We start from the raw sequence: 23,017 nt of genomic DNA, 5'->3' as shown, positions 1-23,017 counted from the left end.
TATGAATTCCTAGCTCCTCACATTAGCGTCACATCTTAAGTTTTATTCTCACTGTGTGCAGCAGCTCCTTCCCTCACTGAGAGGTTTCCCTGATCAAGCAAGTAAACAGACCCTCCAATTACGTCCCCGACTCATGGAAAGGTGGGCAACTTTAGCGTTTTTTATTACAAACTCAAGAGAGAATGGATTTATGAGGATTCATTTTCTTTGTTGAAAATTATATTTTCCTTTTCATTTATCGGATAGTTTTCATGAATTGCAATTTCAGGTTCAGAATCCAGATTCAGAATGAACGACCATTTTTATGTTAATCCTGAATCAGAAATTCTTTGACTTCTTCTTTACCCTTAAGCACACTAGAATCTCTTTTTTCTCCGGAAAACACAGTACAACTCCCATTTCCTCTCGTGTTCTTCCTCACGCGCTTTCCACGATATAAGTTCTGAATGGGACTTGAGTGAGCCTGGTCACCAATCAGGGACCGCCTCGCGGGTGGACAATGTGGAGGGTAAATAAGTGCAACCGGTCTGAAGGTGAGCCTGCTTGCCTGACAAATTGGCTTGGCTTTCAAAGTTCCACCGCTGCAGAAGGGGCTCGCCTACAAGACAATGCGCAGTCTCTCTCTCGCACTTTCTTCCAAGAGGCATAAGCTTGCGATCAATAGGAGAGACCACAAGAAATCAATGTCCTTTGGAGTGTTAATCTCAAAATCTTATCGGAAATCGGTGAAGCTTGTGATATACTCGCATCTCGCTTCCCTGGCTCCTAGGCCCTTGGAGTTACGCTTTCGCTTTCTCCCTAGCCTCTTTAGAGAATCACGAAGCATGCATCAAGTATGTATACAATTGAATCTCTTCTGTTTGATGCTTTATTTGACAATAGGTTACACCCAGTGGTGTTGTAGAATGGCCTTGCCTCAATCTGCCTCATCTATTCTATAGGCATGTACTACCAGTCATATGGATATATAACCAGCATCATCCATACTACTACCATCCATATTGATGACCTTCGTATAAAACGGTTGGCTACGGCTAAACTGTTTTAACTGCAAGGTTATTCTCCATCGTAGCTAGTTGATTGCGTTTTCAAATGAAATAATGAAAGTGTTAATAATATTTTCCTTAGTCATCAATGGGAACTAAATAAACGGTATGGAGATATTTTGAGAAGTTAATACTTAATGAGTGGAGTAAACAGTTTTGGATATTCTTATAATTTTAGGGACTGGTTCTAAATATGTTGAATCTGGTAATCATAACTTTATTGGAAAATATTTATTCGAAGTAGGAAATGTTTTTAGTCCCGATTTTAGACTTTGATCAAGGAAAGAAAACTAAAAAAAAAACAGACTCATCGTTAATCGCTTTAAACCAGTTAGTTGACTCATTCCAATCATTGACACATCGTATTCAAATTTCATATACAAACAATCGGGTAAGTATAATCATAGAGCGATTTAAATACCTAATCCGGCTGGGGGGCTGGCTCGAAAAATTCATTAAGAATCTTTATCAAAGAGCCGAAACACCTAGTAACACAAGTCAACGTTATGTACAGCTAAGCAATGGCTACAATCGTGACGTCAACTATTGTCGGCTACTGAATGACGGTAGGTTTCGTTCCAATAATTTAATGGAATGTACATGAGATCGCGTCACAAGTATTATACGGTACAGTGCTACCACGGAATTAATTGACATGCTTTTTTTTAAACTTCAGTTATGAAGGCGATATCACCAAAAAGCAAAGATTAGGTGGCAGAAATAAACTTATAAAATCATTCATGCTTCTCCATTTCCATTGCATTACAATTCTACGGCCTCGAATTCAGTGCGCAGTTTCAATAATCTAATTATATGTCGATGAATATAATGAGCGATGTCTGTTTCCTTATCTATTAAAATTGTCTGATGGAATTTCGGATGCTTCTGTCAATTAGGAGGAGAACGTCATGCCTGAGTGGCAATATTAGTGGGGATTCGGGCCCACGGTTGCACCGACGAGCCCCCGTTGATGAGATACTGATTCATTCGGTTGACCCCCGAAGAGAGCCACACTTCCCGAAACATCCATCTCCGCTTCGACAGCTGAGCAAGAGGTGAGAAGAGAGGCGGGAAGAGAAGGGGATGGGGCCCTGTGTTTGTTCTTCCCCCATCGCTCTCTCGTGAGAGAATTTTTTTTCTCTCTGAAGACGCTCAGAAGGAGGCACCTTTTTAAATAATGAGCCTTCCAATGTGTCAACTTCAATTTTAAATAGCGCGTGTGTGTGGCTCGTGAGTGCTATATTTTTTTCTTTCCTTTTCCTCCCACACCGCGGCGAGTAGGCAGGGGTCGATTCAGATGAGGACGTGTATTTGTTTCCCCTGACGCGAACCCCTCGAACGCGGTGATATATGCACGTCTCTGTCTTTCCATCTCCGAGTCTTTCTCTCTCGAGTTCTCCCGCGCAGGAAGATCAGGTAGGATGGCGGCAAGGAGACCGCGGAAGACGGTTTACGAGAAACGAATCGGTAGGTGAATAGGAAAAGTGGACTATACCTCCCAGCTGCCGACCAAGGATTGAAGAATTACATCCTTCATATTATTGGCTGCGAGACAATTTAAGAATGAGTAGATTAAGGTTTTGCATTGTTGTGAATATTTGAGGCAAAACGGTTAAGGAATTTTTATAAGATGAGAAAATATCTGGCAAATTTTGGCTGATTGTCCTTCGCTAACCTTCTCAATCGTATTTTACAATTAGTGAAATTTCTAATTAATTGACGGTCGTAAGGTGGACTCTATTACATGATAAGGAGTTGAGGGAAGGAGTTAAATTGCATAAAATTTGGAAAGATGAGTAATTTTTACGTTTATATAGACATTTATTCCTTGCCTCACAGATCCTAACGTCATTCTTCTCCTGGTTCTGAATTCAAAACTTTTCAAATCAAAATTTACGTGTGAATGAGATGTAAGAAATATTTTTATCCATTTGTTACATGAAAAAATATTCTATTTTTTGACGCCTTATGTCTTACTTTAAGGGATAACATTTTACATTCACGCAACGTAATTTCATTCTTTACATATGCTTTTACGGCCCTACTTAATTACACTATTCCCTAGGGCTGGGGCATCGATGTTATTAATCGCAAAATCGAAGAACCTCCGCAAACACTCGCGGATGCAGCTCCTTCTCCTCCTTTCTTCGTTACTTTCTTCTGCATGCCCTCTCCCTCCCCTCTTCCTCCCCTCGGCACCCCCTTCCCCTCTACCACTCCCGCTCCAGCATCCTTACTCATTCTCTCACTCCCACCGGAGCACGAGGGACCACGATTGTTCCTCTGTGGCATTCGAACTCGGCGATAAATCACCATGCGGACAAACTCCTTCTCCGAACTTCTTAACCCTCTCTCTCTCCCTCGCTCCCTCTTCCCATATCCCCCCGCCAGCCTCGGCGACTAAATGGAAGAAAAAGTCGCCTCTTATTTCTACCTTTCCCCCGTTTTGCATTCCCCGCCACCCCTCGAATCCTCGGAGTGAATGTGTGCAAGAGCGCTCAAGGTGGCTGTGCGGTGACAAAAACCTTTGGTCAGCATTGAAACCTCAAATTTAGTAATTATACAGATTAGAGAGTAAATGGAATGCATTTTTTAGACTCCTTCTTCACCAGAATTAAATTTCATGGAAATAAAATCCTTTTCGAAATAAAAAATGAAAAGAAGAACTACGTTAGAGCCCAGTTTCATTACTAATGCGAGAAATGGAAACAGAAAATGCAAGTCACACAAATTCATCATATTTATCTCCTGAATATTGTTTCCTATTTTGTGAGTGTTCAATTTAATGGCAATAAAATTGTCAATCGAAACAAACTAGAAAAGCAAAGGCTATAGTCGTGGTCAGCCAATCAGACCATTATGTGATCCGTGATTTTGCCATTTAGATCTTGGTCGCCATCGTAGAAACTGAAAATCGAAAGTATTACCCACACATGCTCTTCCCACAGTTCATATCTGTCTCTCTCTCTCTAAGTTTCCTCTATTGCGCTCTTGGATACATTAAACTCTTCGCGTGATACATTGCCGTTGGTGGTAAAGAAAAGATTTGGGAACATGTGAGAGGATGGGCGTTTCCATCCAGTCTCCAAAGAAGACGGCAAAAATGAGACAAAGACTTATGTCCCCTCTAAACGGCTTTCATTCCCTTATTCGCTCAAACCTCGTTGTATAGCACTCATTGTGTTAATGAAAGCATTTGAAATGGTAATCTCAATCTTACGCCATACCTAGGATCTGTGAGTCACCCGTGTCTCTTTGGAAATTAAGGTCTGCAAAACTGTGGCATACAACAGTAAATAGCTATAATCTAGCTAAAGAGTAAATTCAATCCCTGAGAATACCTGAAGGAGGTAGGGTTGTTACTTCAGACAATGCGATCTACGAACTTATATGCTCGAAGGGATTGGCTTCTCAATAAGTGGACGTCAAGTTTTAAATATAATAAATGCCATTATATTGTTGGCTATGATAGGTTATTATATCATCACTACCTTTTATTTTACTTAATCGACAGTTTTATTGAAATGGAAATCCTCGTAAGTCCCCAAGCGTGTAACATAAAGAATAAGAGAAGTTGGACATTTTGCGGATCTCCGTCGTTAGAGGGACTATTTTCGGCAAAGAATTATTTTGAATTTACGTCATAATTACAGAAAATATGCTCTCAATATGATCAAATTGCCATAATTTCAGTACAAAAAGACGAAAGAAGTCATTAAAATTTTGACGCATTATCCTCGGTAATTATATATATTAAATTAGAAGAACACATAATTCTAAATTAGGAAGGAATAGGTTGATAACAATCGTGAAAATATATTCTTTTTGAAATAATTTCACGGGATGTAGCATTAATAATAATTTTATGGAAAAGATTTATTTGAAGTTTTGTCTCATTAATGATCTGTCAAGAACATTTGGAGTTGATAAAGATAGAGATTCTTAATTATTGCTAATACCGTCTGTATTATATCACTTACGATGCTAATCGTAAATAAAAATATAAAGAGTAAAATCGTAAATATAAATCGTATGATAAGCCTAATACTTGGTTCCGCGTGATCACTTTCAGTATTTTTTCAGTCTATAAGATATCGATATCATTAAATTATTGCTGCGACCAATAAAGATAAATATTTTTTGTGCAACAAAATGTTATGTATTCTTCCTTTTTTGCTAGAAATAAGGTATACGTCGGAACTCATATTTGTACTTCATAAATAATTATTCGAGTTGTAATCAATATTTCACCCTATGATATAAATTTAAATATGAAGTAGAATATTGCTTCAAAATGTTATTGTGTACCCCACGAGTCGCATTCCCCGCTATTCCGAGAACTTCCCGTTGGAAAAGGTGTTACCGCAAGGAGCGTCGCGTGGCACGGCATGAAAAACGTTTTTTTTTTTGCAACCCTTTCCTCCACTCGCACAACATGTTGCACTTTTCGCTGACGCGAAGGTTTGCATCACCCGATGTCTCCCCCTTCGTAATATATGAAGGACCCCGAAAAGTGCATCCTACCTCCCTTCCTCGTGCCGTTCACCTGCCCCTCCCCGAAAAAAGGCAATCCATTCGGAATGGGACGATTAGGCGGAACTGTTTTGCTGCGCGTGGAACGGGCCATGTCGAGAGGGGCGACAGTTGGAAGTTGCTGGGGTGGACGGGTGGATGCCGGCGAAAAGGAAGATCGGGGGCATTGGGAGGGTGGGACGAGGTGGAGTGAATGAGGAGGCGAGTGGGTCGGTGATCGGTTGGAATCTTGTAAATGTGTTGGGCCTCTCGACTTGTATTTCCTTTTTTTTTATTTCTTTGCTCTCCAGCCCTTCTTAATTTTTACGCGTCTCTCGAGACGCATGCTTCGCGCCGGGAATATATAGGTATCCCACCCGGCTTCACGAAGTCACGGAGAGGATGGGGGCAGCGGAAAAAAAATGAAACGAAAGGAAAACATTATCCTCTTGGAGTTCTGTGAATGGAATTTTTATTTTTAGATTGTCGGCGTCGTGAGGGTAACGCAGAGAAACAGGCAGAACTTTTGCTAATAGCCAATACTTCCGCGCTAGGATGTATGTACACATTACGGCCGCTTGCAACCCCAAGTCGAGCGCGAGTTGTGCATTATTCATGGGTCTTTGTAGCGACGCCTATGCTCCTTTGAGAAATAATTACCGAGCGCCTTCACCCTCACCTATGAATGGTTCTATTGCCATACGGTTTAATTCAAAAGACAGCCATAGTCTAAGGACTCTAAGGCAAAAATCCACCAACATCTTATAATTGACATTTATCTAATTACTATGATGGCGAAGTGTCTCCAAATTGACTACGTTCTTTTAAGCTATAGGTGGAAATGAATCTTTCATGAGTACGTACTTGTCTCCACAGGTCTGAATGCAAAAATGGAAAATAATTTTTTCCGCGATCATGGAGCATATTGAATGATTTGATTTTCTTATGAATCAATTTTTTGGTATTCGAGGCCAACGTTCTATTCATTATTAATTTTGTAGTACATGATAGTGATAGAGAAATAATTGATTTAACGCCCATCGATTACGCAAAAACATAAAAATAGGTATCCAAAATAGGACTGATAGCGTCACTAATTAGTTTAAAAAGCAATTTTTCTCTCACATGTGCTGCTCAACAGTTTAGGAGCAGTATATCTGCGAATGCGTGACAATTGTACGTCTCTTCGTAGAACAATTTCCTTTAAGAACCACGAATATATGTGCTTTCCTTAGATTTTATGTTGCATATTACTTGTTTGACCAAACTAAATATGGGCCCCATATTTACGGAAGATAAGTTAGTCATTGAACAACAAATTAGCCTGATATTCGGCTTATTTTCATATTAAATATATTATAAAGAATATACGGCAAAAAATCCTTCCATTTGCATTTGAAAGTGGGAGAAATCGCAGATGTTTTATTTGACTTTCACACGGGCTAGTGCCTTTTTTCAAAATTTGACGGAATGATTGGACAAAATGGCTTTTCTTGATAAAAGAAATAGCACTCTTATAATAGAAACTTACGGAAAGGCATAAAAATGGTAGGTTGAATGCAAATCATGACATTAAAATGCATTGAAAAAGATGTGTACTTATTGGCATGATACGATATTTAAAAGATGCATAACGCCGCTATCAACAAAATAATCGAACAGAAATCATAAAAGTGCTCTTGCTTGTTACGTAAATTATGTGTACCAACGCGCAAGGCTGCAAATGATGTTGCTATAAAGCTTGAAAATCGTTTAAACTGAAGCTACCTTAAGTAAGTAGATGTTATCGGTGAAGATTAAGTGAAAAGTAACGAATTATATCGAAAGAGAACTTAGAATTATCCATAAAACCGATTTTTTCGCTCAAGAGTGAAATATTTCTGATTCATTTGTGTGTTTATCAATGCTTTTTGGAGGTTGAAAGGCAGTTTTCAATTGAGTTGTATAGCTTAATCGAAACGTTTAAAATTAATAAATAGAGTATGGCTTGGTAGTCATTACCAATGAATGTGGGAAGAAAATAAGGGCATTTTTTGCATTTGAAAAAGAGGTTTAACTTTTCTTTGTTACAGCTGGATTCTGTCATAATTTGACTTGAATTTACTAGAACAAATGCAATCATTTATTTATTTATAATGGTAATGTTTTCCACCATCAAGTTACATTAGGAATAGGTAAAACCACATTGTAGAGACAAATAATTAATGAGGAGAAGTTAGCGTGGAAAATTTCTTTCTTAAAGTATTTCTGTTTTCCTTCAAATGAACGTTGCCGATCTCTGTGTATATTTTTTTTACTCACACGCAATGAATTCGACGGCTCATTCTTAACTCAAGTTCTTTCTAGAAAATAGTTAGCGAATCACTGTCTGATGCTTTGTAGTGAAATTTATTTCCCCATTAAGCTTCAGAGAATTTATTATACTTACCCGTTGGTCGCATGGGACCATGATTCAGTTGAAATTAATTTGTTAAGAATCATTACAGCGATGGTTTTAGAGCCTCAGTAAATTGTGATACTCACTAGAAATAAAGTAAGAGAGAGGAAAACAAATAAAACTCATTTAATAAACATGAGGTTCGGAATCGTACCCAATACCATTGCAAACACCGGCCATCCTTAAAAGAGTTGAGAATCGGTTTGCATTTGGCTGTCTGCCAACAGTTGTTAAGGCAAAACGTCGGGATGAGCATAAATGAGCACGCTGTGGTAATGGGGAGAGGATTATGTGATCCGCAGTTTCAATTGACGAGGAGACAGGCGGTTGAAGGTGGTTTACTTTGGGAAGAGATTTGAAGGAACAACTTTTAAGACACGCCATATCGGGCGGGTGAAAAGGTACGAGCTTAATGAGAATGAAAGAAGTCATAAATTTTTGAGTTAAAAATTAACAATATGGTAACTGAAAACTTGAAGATAGATACATCAATAATCCTTTTGATGTGATTTTTTAAATTTTGCAAGACGTTTTTTGAAATATATGGCAAAGCACCGTATAATTCCGATAGAGATATCAGAAGCTAAATAGTGAAAACTCATGAAAATTGCAAGTATTTATTTTAATTTAGAAAATTTTCACTCAATCACGCTTGAATCTTCGGATTTTTTTCCTCCAAAGAAAATAAATAAGCACTTTTGCAGTTAAATTTTTGCCAAAATTTTGGTTAATTACATTCTAATGGAGTCTCAAATCATCATCATAGTCATCAAAACCATCGTAAGGCAGCATACCCAGGACGACTTTATCATCCAGTGAATCTTATATCAAGAAAGAGATATTGAAAATGACGAACTTTAACTTCCTGAATAATTGTTATTCATTGAGTGCCTGTGTTAGGCATTTATGTGAGTTATACTTGAGACACATGCATGCATTCGTAGTATAAAATAGAGAACATTTTTAAATCTAGGATATTTTATTCTGGAATATCATGCTTATAGCTTTATGTTTTCAATGTTATATATGAAAACACTTTTAAATGTGTCATGAATGCTTTGAGATTACATTATCTTTATTTGAAATTTCGAATTAGAGCTGCTAATATTGAATAACAGAAAATATGAATATTTTGATTTATTGCCAGTTACAATTTTCTAGAAAAAATATATCATGAATTTGTGAGCCGTATTTATAAATTTATTTTTATCGTAATTTTATTATTGTATCGAATTCAAGTATTTCAAGTTTACAGTTTGTGTACGTGAATTTCAATCAGCTTTCATAAGGTGTCATTCCTTTTGTCAAAGTTGGATCCCCGTGTAGAAGACTCGTGATGAGGAAACTATTGACAATTTCCTCTCAGCTCCTCGCAAGGACTGTTTATATTGGATATAAGTCATTATAGTTTGGCATTTATAACGTGATCATCGTCCATCATAGCGAAGTAGACGAGGAAAGGCATGCTCGAAATCCTCGACTCAACTGAAGGTCACCGCAACGAGAAAGATACCTCACAGTCAAGCTGTTATTTCCACCAAGATAGCTCTTTATCCAACGACTCACTCTAGCGAAAGCCTCATCACAGTAATTCCAGACGCGTAAAAATGATGTTAACCTACATGCGCAAAAGGCTCTTATTTCTGGAGGCGAGAATGCATGCAAATCTGTTGGTGCCATTTTAGTTGTCGCCGAGTCCTAATCTACCAGCGTTTAGATTAAAGTTATCCACTTATCTTCGTCCGCTTCTTATCCCTCTCCTACCCCCCCCCCCAACTTCCCGCGATAAAAATCACACATCATCCTTCAGCGACTCCTCGGCGTTTTAAGTCATTCATGGAAGTTTTCCCCGCATCCTCCGTGCATTACTCATTCGCGTACTCGCCATGCCTCCTTCACCGACACTTTTAAGTATCTCCGGCCTTCTCTTTGCCCCCTCCTCACTTTATCCGTCTCCGGTGCACAAACATGAGAGGGGTCCCCCTTTTCTCACCCAGCCACCCCCTTTTTAAAGCTCTGAATGCCACACCCTCGCTCACAACCCCCTTCTCTCTCCTTCCCTTTCAGCCGACCTCTTAACCAAGCGTTGAAGTCTCCGCTCACGCAGCCCGTGAGACCAGTGACACTGACAACCTCTGCGGGTTCTCAGAAACGGCGAGTGCATGTTTCCAGACGGGCGGGAGCGGATGGGGGTGTTCAGGAGGGAGGAGGAGAGGTGGGAAATCAGGAGGGAGTGAGAAAAATATCAAGCATGACTTCATTTTAGTGAGACCATACATTTTCAAACCCGAGAGCATGAGACAGAAGATCAGGGAATCGCATAAAGACTGCGCAGGCGTTCCGCTTAAAAAGGGGATGCTAGGATTTTGCACCTTCTCAGCCTGTCTGTCCTTGGGGGGATAGTTTTCGATTCTCGAGGGTAAGGCAAGCTGGTCTGCTCATGTAATTTTGTGAGCATAATTTATCTGTCTTCCATTCAAAAGTACGTTTTCTTTCGTGTTGCAGTTCTAAATTTTTTACGCAAACATATTCTGGCAATGAAAAGAATTTTAAGTTCTAAAAATATATCTTGAGGTTGAGTCACATCAAAAGCGCCACTATATCGCCAGTTTCGTAAAGGTTACTCTAAATTTATCCAAAATTATAACTACTTTCAAGTAATACAGAGAGACATTTCATTACTTTTTTCGAGGTAGATTTATGCTTTTTCTCAGTTTATTACTTACTTGATGATATTTTTATCAAAATTTTATTTTTTACTTGACTTTATTAATTGGGCATTGCGAAAATTGATTATTCTCTGCGGCTGTTACAGGAGTAAAGAATTAAATCAGAGCTGATACAAGGACTCTTCTTTCCTCGTGAAAACGAGTTTGGGAAAGGAGTTATGACTGATGGAGTCAGATTTTTAGTGAAAAATTTCAAATATGGTTGAAGTTGGGTAGACTTATTTCTTATTGTAATTGGCCTCAAAGGGCGAGACAATTAAGGCTATTAATTTCATACCTTTGACTACTGCGCAGAACAATCAACATTGAATGTGCGCATTCATCAGTGAAAGCTGGGACTTGACGGTTATATCTGACCTTAAAGAATTTTGAAGAACCTAATTTGAACAAATTATCATTTTCAACTGCATCCATCTTGAAAAGTATTTTTTAAGTAAAATAATACTTTATATAGTAGGAAACACCCAACACATTTTTTGGGCTTGCAATATAAATGTATTTGAATAGAACTGTCATTTGAAAAACTCAATAATTTCATAAATATTATCACTTATTATATGAGGTGAAGACAGACTTTTTGAGTGAAATAACGCTCCTGCGTGTAGCGTAATTTCCTTCTAACGTTAATAACATATTTGAAGCAATGCTCCAAAATGCCTTTTATCGTTACTTTAAAGGCAGCTCAGTTATACATTCCAAATTATCTGTATTTTCCGTTATGTTTAAATTTTACTTTGCATACTGTATTGTTTAAAATGAGATGACAATTGTAAAAATAATGTATATTCTGCATTAGGAAAATTATATCGACAGTCATGGGATACTGTTATTTGGTATATAGGATTCATTCTGGAAATCTGGGAATGCCGTTAAGCTTTTTAAATTAGCAAGGCAACATACAGCAGCTGGTCACACAATTTAAGTGGCTCTAAAAATTAGTAAATGTGCACCGTCTAAACAGCCATCGAGAGGGTGGTGATCTAATTATTCAATGACCATGGCGCACACCACGAAGACCAGTTATGTGCTAAAATGAAAATAAAAGTATGCATCTTTCATAAATCAATAAAAGGTACACCTAATTTATGAAATTCATGGAAAGAAAACCTACTCACCTTAAAGGGTAATCCAATTTAATGAAGCTCTAGGTATGCTTGGTAATCGTGTGCAGGTTGCCCATGAGTGACATAGAGAACAATGAAACCGCGTCGCGGCAGCGTAAAACACATTCACCCCGGAGTCCCACCTGCGATCCCGCAACCAAGTCCTCATGATTTTCGTAATTCGACGAAACAACATTAAATTCCCTTCTCGTTTTGAACGTAGGTCACGATTCTAAAGGTGAAGCACTACTGCGTTCCTCAGTCTCAAGGCAAAAGGGACGCTTTTGCTGAGGGAAATAAATGTCAATCGGAATGGAAGGGGAGAAGAGAATTGTCGTCGCAGCGCTGGATGGCTGGATTTGTGGGAATGACTTTAGCTTTGAGAGAGAGGAAGGGGAGGAACGTTAGAGAGGGGAGGAGATGGGATGGGAAGTGGGAGTTAGTTCATGGGAAAGTACGGGAGAGGCGTAGAAAGAAAGACAGGTGGAGACAAGTTGAGTTGGCAGGTGGGGGCAGGTGGGAAGCTAGTGACCAGTGAACAGGGCGTTGCTGATCCATAGATTCGTGCTCATTATAGCTTTGTTTGAACAAACTTTTGACCCGAGGTGATAGGGTCAGCTGGCCAGACAATCATACGGCAACGCCTTGGTGGAAGAAAAGATACTGTGAAATGATAGTTTAAGCTGATTTTAATTCGCTCTTAAGAAATCTCTAAGTGTAAGCCCAAGGAAAATTACCCACCCAATAGTGACAAACAGGCCTTAAGGACATAACCCACTTATTATAAATTACCCTTTTTTTACTACATCAGTTCCTCACTAAATTATTGGGGCCGGTTTGAAAGGAAGAAACGGTTGAAATATTCCTTTCTTTTGAGCGCCTGAAGTTCTGAAGACAGAGCACAATCATATTTATCATTGCTTGATGAGTTTCCTTAGCAATGTATAGGAAAGTAAAGACGCGGTGAGACAATGAAAGTCAAATGGGGTCTCAAACTATTTTGTCTTATAACAAACTGAATTACGTAAGCAAATTCACTAATACCATGGGTTATTGCGAACTTTCATTTTAGGAGAATATTACCTACACATCGCGATTTAGAACTGATATGCAATTTGTAGCTAAAGAAATTTCTATTCATGGAGATTTAATACTTTAAGCGCGGATGTCAGTCATGAGTGAAGGAAGTAACACAAACGGCTGGTGTGCTTGTTTAAAATGATGGCAATCGTGTCATGTTTTTGATAATAGCATCGAAAATTTTAGGCTCCAATTGATAAAGCTAGTATTTTAAAAAGATAATTTTTTAATATTTATCTTTCATCATTCATTGACATGTTTAAGGTCCTGCTTGGAGCCTTTTCTAGACATTGAGTAATTTATAATTTAATATTTTTTTCTTGGATTAGACATAGGTTTTATGTGATTTCTGCGGAATAATACCAATTTTGATAATTGAATGCGTGAACACAGTGAAAAATGATTTGAATATGAGATGAATTACGATAGAGTGCAAAGTTATTTAAATATGAACTGTAGGAACATCTTGGAACGTATTTAAGCAATTTTTTCTCTTTCTGAAATCGTTGCAGGGTGGAGTTCATTTTAAAATGTTTTAATATTCTGGAAGGGAAACGATTAGAGGATGTGAATTGAACTAAAACTACCAACTTAACCCTAATACGGGCAAGGTGAGTCTCTTGGACTCATCGCATCACATTTGTGAAAATTTTATTATGTTATTGAAGTGTCAGCATGTTGTAAATTTTTTACTTCTTCTAATTGTACATTTCCTATAAATTTCAGTAATTCCAACTTCTTTCGGAATGAAAGCAACTTAAAAAATAATTTTTTCCCCTGAATTCCCACGAATCCGGGTAAGGCAAGTCTGTTTGCATGAAATGTAAAAAGTAATGTGCATTTTACAATTATTTGGTTTGAATTATAAAAATGATGTTTAAATTATCACTATGTACATGTAACGATAAATATTTGGAGCTATATGCAGTGAAAACAGAAAGAATTATTCAAAAGAGTCCACTGTACTCGCTGTTTGACTATGTATGAAATTAATAAGTAATGTAAAACTTTTGTTAAACAAAAAATAATCAATTTTATGTTAAATGATTCTATAGTGCACAATATTTACAAATTGATGTGAAAAGTAATATTTTTAACTGTTTAATAGTTTAAATTAAAAGCATAGTTAAAAGAGTCCATTGGACTCACCTTGCTCGATTACGTCTGAAAAATATGTTGCCCGTATTAGGGTTAATCGGATACAATAATTCCAGAGCTCTTTTGAAAAATTTCAGTCTCTTCATTGAAAAATTATCGGTGAAAAAAACTCAAGAGCGGCGTAGACGTCTCTACAATGGCAACACTGACTGAAATCTCTCTAGTATTCACGAATCCCCGTCCTCGTCTTTCCATCTCTCAGGCTCTTTTTCTCTCCGGCCGACCGCACAAAATTCTCCCGCTCCCAATTGAAAGAGAATGCACTCTTTTTGATGCGGGGCGATAGAGATAGCGCACGTACAATCACAAGGGCACCAGGCTTTCATTTCATTTCCCTCCCTTCGCCTCCAACGCAAAGAAAGGCAGTCTCCTTATCCTTACCTCTCAGCCGACCGAGACTCAAGAGCTGGTGGTGATAGGGCGAGTTTTTATTTCAAACGGGCAACGAGAGTGGGAAATGAGAATGGTCGGAATTGAAGGAGGGCGGGGGGGGGGGGGAGAGAGGAAGGACATGAGCTGGAGGGAAGGCGATAAAGGGCCGTCCCTCGCGACGTGCAGCGCGACTCTCGGAGGAGAGAAATTCCCTCGAAGTCGCACATTTCAGTCGGGGAATGCGTTTATCGCGGGAATAGAATAGGAAATGAGAGCGATAAAAGTCAGTGCGGGGATATCGGCCACAATTTTGGCCCGAGACGTCTTCAAGAGTCTTAAAGGGAAGGAAAGGGTGTGCGTAGGAAAGGGGTGGAGGGTTGGGGGAGAGGGTTATAGAGGGAAATGGGAGTGAGCGGTCGAATGGGAGACGCGGTCGAATGGGAGACGTGGCCAAATGGGAGACTTGCAATCGAATGCAATGGTAAAGTGTGTAGGGCGGGGGAAGGGGAAAAGGCCTTGCATTAAAGGATGTCTCGGTACGATGACGTGAGAGGCGGAACGCGCGGGAGGGAACGAACATAAAAAACGGGAGATGACCGCGGAGGCAAATAGACCAGTTCCGCGAAAGAATGGCTAAAGGTTGGGATGGAAAGGTGAGAGGAGGGGTGGAAGACGAAGACGGGCTGAGTGTTAAGCGATTAAGTAAAAGAACGTATGTTATTGTATTGCGGGACGCTAAGTCATCAGCAATTACATCACACGTCCAAAAATAGCTCGCTCGTTTTAATGTCAACACTTGAATGATCATATTCCTTTATTTTTCTGATATAATGGCGGATTGTAAATATATTTGTCTCGCCAACACACGGAAATTACTTCATCTAAGTCTGCGATCATGTCATAAATTGCAGCATTCTTCGGTAAAATTACTCGAAGAGAACTATTCTCATTAAAGCTTGAGTGATGCGTTGAATCACAATTCATTTAAATTAAAATGTCTTGAAAAGTAATGTCCTCTCATTTTAGAGAAAACGTCCTTACCCTTCACGCCTCATGAAATCACTTGAAAGGAAGATGTGTAATTCGTATGCTAATGTCAAATGATAAGTTTTCCGAGAGAATTTTATTCATCTGCATTTTTTCTTTCTTTATACACCATGCAGAAAGAGGGAACTCCCCTCTATATTTTTATTCTTTTCCTATCCTGTTTCTATCATGCCTAATTTAATTAAAAGTCAACGAAAATCATTTCCGTGAATGGTGATCCTTATATTAAGTGGTCTTGATTCGTTTTGGGCATTTTCCCTATCTATTATAAAATTATGGAAGAAAAAACCAAAGTTTAAACGAGAGTGCTGTATCCTTTCAATTGCCCAGTAATAACAATGCCTTTATTCCTGAACGTCTAGTCACCAGCAATGACATTTGTTTATCTTGAATAGAATACCTTCTGTGAAAATTATCTCTTTAATCTTTCATGTAATATACAGAAACACTGTCAAGAAACTACGGAAATCCTTGAATGAATAACAATTTTTACTTCACGGTGATGAAAATAGAAGGTTTACGTACATACGTAACGGTAGAAATTAGTTCAGTTTCGGTGCTTTCCTTGTATATTCATTTTCACCCCAAGAAGGCAATATTTATTTGTTTTTTTTTTAGAAAAGAACCTTCCAGTAGGCAGTCGAGCAGTTGTTATGAAATTAACAAAAGCCGGGGAATCGCCTTTGTGAGGTATCGCCTACCAACCTTCATTGCTCGGCCGGAGGAATAAATATGACTCGCAGCACACCGTGTTCACGAGCGAGGTCGACAAAAGGGCTCGGGCCGTGGGCAACCGACGCGCGGTCTCAATTAGACGGGCCCCTTCGTGAAGGGGTTGGGGTTGAGGGGGAGGAGAATGGGATGGGACCATTTCTAGGAGGGTGAAGAGGTGGATATGTGAGTGCAGTGTGTGGTGGGGGGGGTGATTCTCACGCTCTCACAAGGAGCTAGGAAACGGGTGGAAGGGGTGGCGAATAAGTGGGGGAGAGTGCTGAGGAGTCACGGGCATTGCCGCGGGTGACAACTGAAGCGGGTCGAGAATGCGCAATCACAACTGGGGAGAGAGCGGAAAAGAGTGCGCGAATGGTTTTGCGACGAAGTGGTCGGCGTGGCTCTCGGAAGATTAAGCGTAGGGGAGAATGCGAAGAAAGGTGGTTGTTGGTGAAGCACACCTACTCAAGAAGAGTACGCCAAGGGCTGTGCTGTGTCCGGCCCATTTCACCACCCGCCCTACCGAGCGCTCTCGATACCCTTTTCCTCCGCGCCCATTCCGACGACACCCTATCTCTCTCTTTCTCCCCTCAGAACATTTTCCTCTCCTCTTTCTGCATGTCCCTGATTTTTTTTCTTTCCCTCCGCCTCCTTCAGATGGAGTGGTCGGCGGGATAGATTTCAACTTGTTAGGCCCCAGGTTCGATCCTCCGGGGTGTCCGAGTCTTCACCTTCATTTCGACCTTGCCTCGTGCCTTTACTTGCGCGATGGGATAGAATAAGAAGAGTGTGGATGGTTAGAGGTTTGTTGATTTGTTGGTCTCCTGGGGTATTTTCCAAGATATCTCCGAATCAGTTTCTCCATATCGTGTAGTCCTCGTACCTGTGTACCTGAGGTCTTGCATTCTATTGTGCTCTTTTATTGAAATGAAGCCATGAAAATATGAAATCATGAAAAAAACTGGCTGTCTGCCACGCGGAAACATCCTTAATATTTAATCGCCTAAGAGATTAGATTAAATTATGCAATGCGTCAGTAATTGAGTTCAGATAAAAACCAAGGAGGGAGCTAAACTTTAGGAAGAAATAGATGAATCTGTGGTAGATAGGGTGATCATTTATATTATTGCAGAAAATGATGTATCAAAACACTAACAACAAGTACTGACGTTTAACTATATTTCTCCATCAATAATACAATAAAACTGTTATTATTAATTATTATCCGAATTACCAGTAGCATGATTTACAAGTTTTATGAACTTTGAATACCATCGTTACAATAAGATTTTATAGCTAAAATACATAGTTAACACAATATATTATTTTTTGATTTATCGGACACCGTCTAAATTAGTACTGTATTCGCTGGTTAGAGTTAACGGATAAAAATATATTCATCGTCAATTTGGAGGGCTAGTAAGTAAAATGACCTTAGGAGACGTCATTGATGATTGATATTTATATTAATTATTTTATTAATTCTAAACTTTCGAAAGTGCACTCGCTTAGAATTATATGGGTGCAATCCTTATTATTTATCCTGGAACTGGGACATGAATTCGTTCGTTGCGCGGAAAATCCGGAGAATGCTAGCAGAGGTGTTTGCGTCCTCTTCCTGCATTGCTTTGATATTTATGGACAGGCAAAACAACGCCATTTTATTGTGATATCCCATAAATTGTCATCCATCCCTCTATTTCTACTACTTAACTTCGGTTTTTGACTGCGCTATTTCATGCTCCCCCTACTTACCTTAAATCCTTGGAGAAAAAAAAGCTCGTTTGTCCTCAAATTCATTCCTTGATTGTACATTTTTATCCAGATCACGCACGCTTTCATATGTTCATGTACTCAGCCACACTTTTTTCTTCATCTTTTCAGCCTCACCTCCGTGTCTCCGAGGATAAGAGGAGAACTCAAGAGGCTCAACCCGCAACTCCCACCCTCACCCCCTTTTCAGTTTTTGCTTGTCTCCGGCGACGCGGATGGCGCTGCGATTCCGACGCAAATGCATCTTTTCAGCGGAGGATATCTCGACCGTGTCCGGTCAGCTACGTGAGCTGAGGTTTTTTTCTTCTTTTATTCCCCTTATCGCTTCGTCACCGTTTAGTAAAATGGATTTTGCATGTGTTTGGAGATACAATGAATCCCATTTAATCCTCTTTAAAACCAGTGCTAATTAATTGTAATCATATATTTAGGGTTAATGTCGTTTTACAGCAAGTACCGATTTCCTGCAGAGGATTTTTTTCTTGGTTCAATAAATTGGACCTGACAGAAGTATCACTTGGCTGTTTCAATAGTTTGCTATCCGCAAACGTTTAATTATTTCGTCCTTTTTTGCAATGGGAATGGAATGAGAATTAAGTAGGATAAGATTTGGTGGTATAAGTCGTCCCTCTAGGCATGACATAAAAAGAAATGTGATTGCTATAGTTAGCTGTGATGGAAATGCACGAATTCCTAACTCTCCCTGTTTTCATGTATCCTATTGTCTGAAGTCATGCAAGTACTGCGCAATTACCTCTATTTGGATCTGATCCGGTGTATAAATCCTACTTCACTTGAAATAAGTACTTTTAGATAGTTTAAATGGATCGCTCATGCTATGAATGTTGGAAATTTTCCAAACAGTTTGCCAAGGTACACTGATGCAATTGATGTTACTTACCATTTCACTAGGGGCTTCATCTCTTACTTCGCTGAGAGCGCATCATTTCTGAGAAGATCACTGGGAGGCAGCGATTCCTTTAATCACCCCTGAGAAACGAGAGATAAAACAATAAAAATGCTGAATAAAGAAGAATGCAACTTTATGTCAAGAAGATCTTTATGGAAAAAAATTTTATGAACCAAGAACTTGGTTCAATTGGCAATGAGTTGTTTTCTTTTTTCTTTTTTAAGAGAGTACAGTGTTGAATTACATTATATTTTCTTAAATTTTAATGTTTAAACATCTGCAATTAAACGCCGAAAATTGTATTAAAACGCGAAAATGAATTTTAATAGGAACTAGTAGTCTTTTGCAGTATTATAGATCGTTTAAACAGGTTTATGAATGTAGTTTTGTATTACAGTATTATTTTATACAATAGAGAACCATTGACAACAAAAATTGGCGACCATTGATCGAATCATAATTAATTTTACTTGAAAATTTTCGTTGAAAAAAACAATTTTCACCGATTCTTATGTTTAAAACTTCTTTGGAGTTGTAAAATTGAGCAATCGTTCGTCAAATGCGAGTACAGGAAAATAATTATATTTTTGTGGAAACGAAAGTTGCAGTTAATAACTCAAACTTATGGATTGACAAAGTAAGATATAATTTAAACGATAAGAATATATTCTAGTAATTGATGGCATCGCACCTCAGGTCGATCCATATAACCACTCTGAAAAACACCGTGTTGTGGGGCTAGCCGATATTAGTATTGCTTAGTTCCTGAGCCATGTGCCTTGTAAAAACTTGATAGCCCTTCGTGGGTCGTGTAGTGAGAGGAATAAATAAGTATTCGAAGCGTTTCGCGAGAGAGAGGAAGAGTTGGATTGAGATAGGACTCGGCTTCCCATTTGAAGGCTCATACATCAGAGACGGGACCGTCACTTCGCCCAGAGACGCGAGGTCTTTGAGTCGGTGAGGACAGCCAATCGCGCCCAAGTTTCATAGAAATGCTACGCGTCGATGATAGCTCGATCCCATGCCCGACAGAGTTTTTCACTTCTTGCTCAGAGAGTCAATGTCGCTTTCTATTTCCCACTGTGTCGTAAAACGTTTTACTGCCTTGCCGAATACGGCAAGGTCGTGTGTTCTGCTGATTTCTCGGAACGCTATCTTTTTCCCTCGCAGAATGCGTACGGAATCACTTACAGAGGTTCTCTTGAGAATCGGGCTCAATACCAAATAAATAAGCAAGGGATATAACCTAGAAGAAGTTATAAATTGCTGTTGTAAAAAATTATCTCGAGTGTTTTATTTATGAATCACCCGCCCACATTCTAATTCTGCGCGTCGAGTCCAAACGAAAATTCCATTAAGGTGATTATATCCATGAATCTTTTAAACAAGAGGGCATGTACCATTGCTTTTTGTAGTATTCCGCAAGTTGATTTTTTTAACATGCCCTAAATCTGAATGGAATTACTTGAAGTTTCCGTAGCTCATGGTGAAATGAAGATCCACACACGAAGAATGAGTGCAGGGAAGAGTACCCTGCATTGAATGAAAAGACGTTGACTTTTAATAAGTTGGAGAATGTGAACTGTGGATAATATTTAACGTTTCTAAAAGAAAATATAAATTGCTGGCTTTCGAACAGTGAGTAGCAGCAATGAATAAACTTAGGATGCGAAAAAAGTGACAAGAAACTCGAAACTTTTTAAATTATTAAACGTTTAAAAAATAACCTTTTTGCAAGAGCATAGAGAAACGTGAAGAAAACGTTCATTCACGATATTTAGAAATTGAATACTTCTGGTTAATTCCAATTTCTCACGATCGTGAATGATTACCATTGCCAATTATCATATTCAAGGCTTACAAAGAATGTCTTTTTCTATTTTTTTTAACTAAGTGTTAAAAAGATACGTAAAGCTTCTGTTTGGTAGGCTGATATTTTGGTCTTTTATGCTAACGGAAGTTATCTCGGATAATAAGATGCTGACCTTCCCGCAAAAAGAGAGAAATTCCTATTACCTTAAAAATTTTATTGTCTTACATTTCATATTCCTACTATGCTTTTATGAGCTCGTTGATGACGCCATTGGAATCACCTTGTAATACTTAACTTAAGTCTTAATTCTCCCAAACAGAGATGTGAGAGACTTCACGAATCAACAATGGAATTGAAGTCTTACGCTAAAAACTGCCACGGTCGCCCGTATGGATACAGCCACTGAAATTGTTTCAAAAGTTAGCACCATTTGGTTCAATGGTGTCCGAAGTTTCATTTTGCAGAATATAAAAGAGTTCGAGATTCATTTCACGAAAAAAAAAACAAAGAAAAACATTTTAAATGTCGGAAAAACACGTTTTTTCATCGATTCGGGAGGACCGCGAAAAAAATAAGCCTTATTATCATCCATTTGATAAACAGAGATTTTCATCGCATGTGCTGTTAATGAAGCACCCTGAATGACTCGCTTAGTAATATGACGAGTACCTATAGAAAATCATGTGTTCGGTACTACTTAAAATGGAAGTTGATTTTTGACTTTACAGACGTCATGTTCCTCATTGAATGCAATAATTCCACTGTGTATTTCAATATTTTATTCAAAATTTTATCCTTGCAAAATGTAACTTATCAGTTTTTAGTGAACAGAAATTATATAAACATAATTTAGACATCATGCCTCGTCAAGAAGAAATTAAGTTCAATAAAGGAAAATAATGAGAAAAACGGTTTTTTCACATGGTTAATGTGACGTTTGCATTATATAACAGTAATATTGTTGAAATGACACATTGCAATATTTCCACTTATAGATTTATTTTACACTACGCGTTTCTTCGTTACAACGACATTTTCACACTTGAAAAGGGTAGTGTAAAATAAATCTATAAGTGGAAATATTGCAATGTGTCATTTCAAAAATATTACGAACTTCCACCACATTGTGCCTAACATCATACAATATATAACAGTAAAATGTCAGTGAAAATATTATTAAAAATTAAGAAAAACGAATAACTTTCACGCTTTCATCACCATTGTGGGTATCTTAACTTTTATTTACTTTGCACTATTGATAATTACCTCTGTTTTAAATTGAGAAAGTCCTTTTGAGTGAATGGTTAATGGCACAAAATACAATATTTTTATGACAACTCACGCCAAGCCGTCGGCACAATGGATGTTTTTCCGATATTCGTTTCATTATAATAACTTCTAGGATGTTATTTTCCAAGCTTTACAGCGGCTACACTATTACGTCACGCCACTGAGTCGTCACACTCTTTGGTAGGTTTCCGACGCAAAGTCAAAGAGGCAAAATTACTCTCCTCCGAGAACGCGCAAGATTTGCCGGAGATGACGAACTTTTTTTCGTGCGAAAATCTGCCCACGAGAAGAAACACTTCGTCCACTTTTGAGAGTAGAAAAACACCGCCTTCCCCCACACCACTGCCTTTCCCCATCCCACGTCCCCGTCTCTTGGGTCCGACTCCCCCACCTCCTCTTCCCTCCCCGCGAAGGCGAAGGTCTCGCACACCCGAAAACTACCAGCTGACATTATCGCATGTCCATTACACTTCCTTCACCTCGCCCGTATACCCCTACTTTGTGCCTCCTTCCCTCTTTATCCCCCCGCGCCCCACCCACCTCTCTTCCCTCCCTCCCCCCTCTGTAGCCGCTCAGACCAACACCACCACTCCTCATTCTTCACAGACAATCACTCGAATCTTATCCCACGCCCATCTCAACCCTACCACCCACCCTCTGAAAAATCTGCCACTTCCCCCCCAACGTCTCCCTCCTCCCCCTCTGCATTCCTACACAGTCTCTCTCCTCCCTCTCTCTCTATCCCAGTGGTTCCCCAACCGAGGAGTCTGTGGACCATTTGGTATCATATCAAATGAAGCACGGAACACCCCCATGTACCACACCACCTATCTTTAGTACAACTCGTGTGTGCTTATTGCGTAAACAAATGCGGTTTATTTGAAAAAAAAATTTTAGGGCATATTGAACATAGCTCTACACACTTGTCTCATATTGATCAAAATCATGTCACTCACTCTGTGTTTCGGCATGGAGGTTGATCGAGATAGGTAAGAGAAGAGCTTAACACTGACTAAGCCACGGGTTTCTGAAGACT

General features: G+C 39.0%; 1 protein-coding gene across 2 annotated transcripts in view; it reads right to left on the bottom strand.

Moving 5' to 3' along the window:
* Window positions 1-23,017, bottom strand: part of LOC124153559 (extracellular serine/threonine protein kinase four-jointed) — a 322,305-nt gene that overhangs the window by 204,385 nt on the left and 94,903 nt on the right. For both annotated transcript variants that reach the window (XM_046526793.1, XM_046526792.1), the window contains exon 3: window positions 18,870-18,958. The gene's annotated coding sequence lies outside the window, so the exon portion shown is untranslated. The remainder of the gene's footprint in view (window positions 1-18,869; window positions 18,959-23,017) is intronic.

Source organism: Ischnura elegans, chromosome 2, assembly GCF_921293095.1.
Source record: "Ischnura elegans chromosome 2, ioIscEleg1.1, whole genome shotgun sequence".
Lineage (NCBI taxonomy): Eukaryota > Metazoa > Arthropoda > Insecta > Odonata > Coenagrionidae > Ischnura > Ischnura elegans.
This window is presented reverse-complemented; position numbering and strand designations above follow the sequence as displayed.